This window comes from Amblyomma maculatum, chromosome 11 (genome assembly GCF_055883805.1).
Source record: "Amblyomma maculatum isolate TAMU_Amacu chromosome 11, ASM5588380v1, whole genome shotgun sequence".
NCBI lineage: Eukaryota > Metazoa > Arthropoda > Arachnida > Ixodida > Ixodidae > Amblyomma > Amblyomma maculatum.
The window spans coordinates 10,443,041-10,444,309 of record NC_139354.1 but is presented as its reverse complement, the minus strand read 5'-3'; positions in this window follow the sequence as shown (position 1 = coordinate 10,444,309).

The window sequence follows — 1,269 nt, the reverse complement described above, 5'->3', positions numbered from 1 at the left end:
AGACATTAAAAATGTAGTCGTGAAATCTCGCCTACAGCATTTTTGTTTATTCTTCATCCGATGTGTCAAGGGTGCGAAACATGTCGCGTGCCGCGTTCAGCGGTGTCGCACTCCAGGTCGGTGCAATCCGGCCGATGATATCGCTCTAGCGTTCCGCCCCACTTGTTGCGCCGGTTGCCACCGAATGGTTCTGGCGTCGCGATAAGGATTACTCGCTCGCTTCTGCGGCCCCGTGTCGAATGTCCGCTCACAAGACGGCGCGCTGGCCTTACCCTTGTCGGCATGAAACACCACTAAGATATATTGCTTCACGTCAGCCAGCACAACCGCCTTGCCAGGAAGAATGTGCAATGTCTCCTTGAGACTGCGTGTTTGGTGTCGCACAGTTTTGAATACGTCACTTGCAAGCACAACGCGGCTTGCGAACGGAGACTCTTGACCCTCGGCCTCATCTCCCCTCTCCCACCTTTTTCATAGTGCTGGCTTCATTGAGCATTAGAGGGCAACCACGTGCTGTACGCTTTCCCCTTGTTAACGCAAGCACGCGCAAGAGTTCAACGCACTGCCTATCTTTCTGCACGGGCCGTGGGCAAGAGTATCCACGCCCCACCCCCAAACACTCCCACACTGGCAGAAAGAATCCTATGACGCTCAGCGATGTCGCCCAAACTGCCGGAATAAGCTCTATGGGACATCGAAGTGAGAGAACCTTGCTAAACATCAGAGAATCTCATTCTAGGATTGCATGACGTCATGGCAACATCCAGAGACACTGGGCTCGCTTCTGTCTTCGTCAAGTTCTCGTCACCTGATGCGTCTCGTAAGTGTGACCTAGATTCACTAGTACTTAGTCATGGACGCAAATTGTCAAATTAGTTTGTAAACAAAGCCTTCAATCAATGCTATTCAAGATTTAGTCTCATTTGCGGTCTTACTTCTCCGGGAAAGAAACCTCACCGTTCAAAGTGACACATGGTCAACGACTCTGACTTCCTTTATTTATTTGCTGAGCACTTGTTAACACAGGAGAAGATGAAATGGCACACATAGATTGTAAATACTAGCAGCATTAGATATACTATGAAATCACTAGGACATATAAAGTAAAAACATGTAAGTTAAAATTAGCAGCAGCTAAAAGGATTGTTAGCAGCGGAGTGCTACTGGGGCCAGAAAGGAACTTAAACATTTCTATAGTTCACAAAAAAAAGATAGTCACTGCGAAGGCCGAAATGTAAAGTGTCTAGTTGGCGATAGTTTTTAATGATG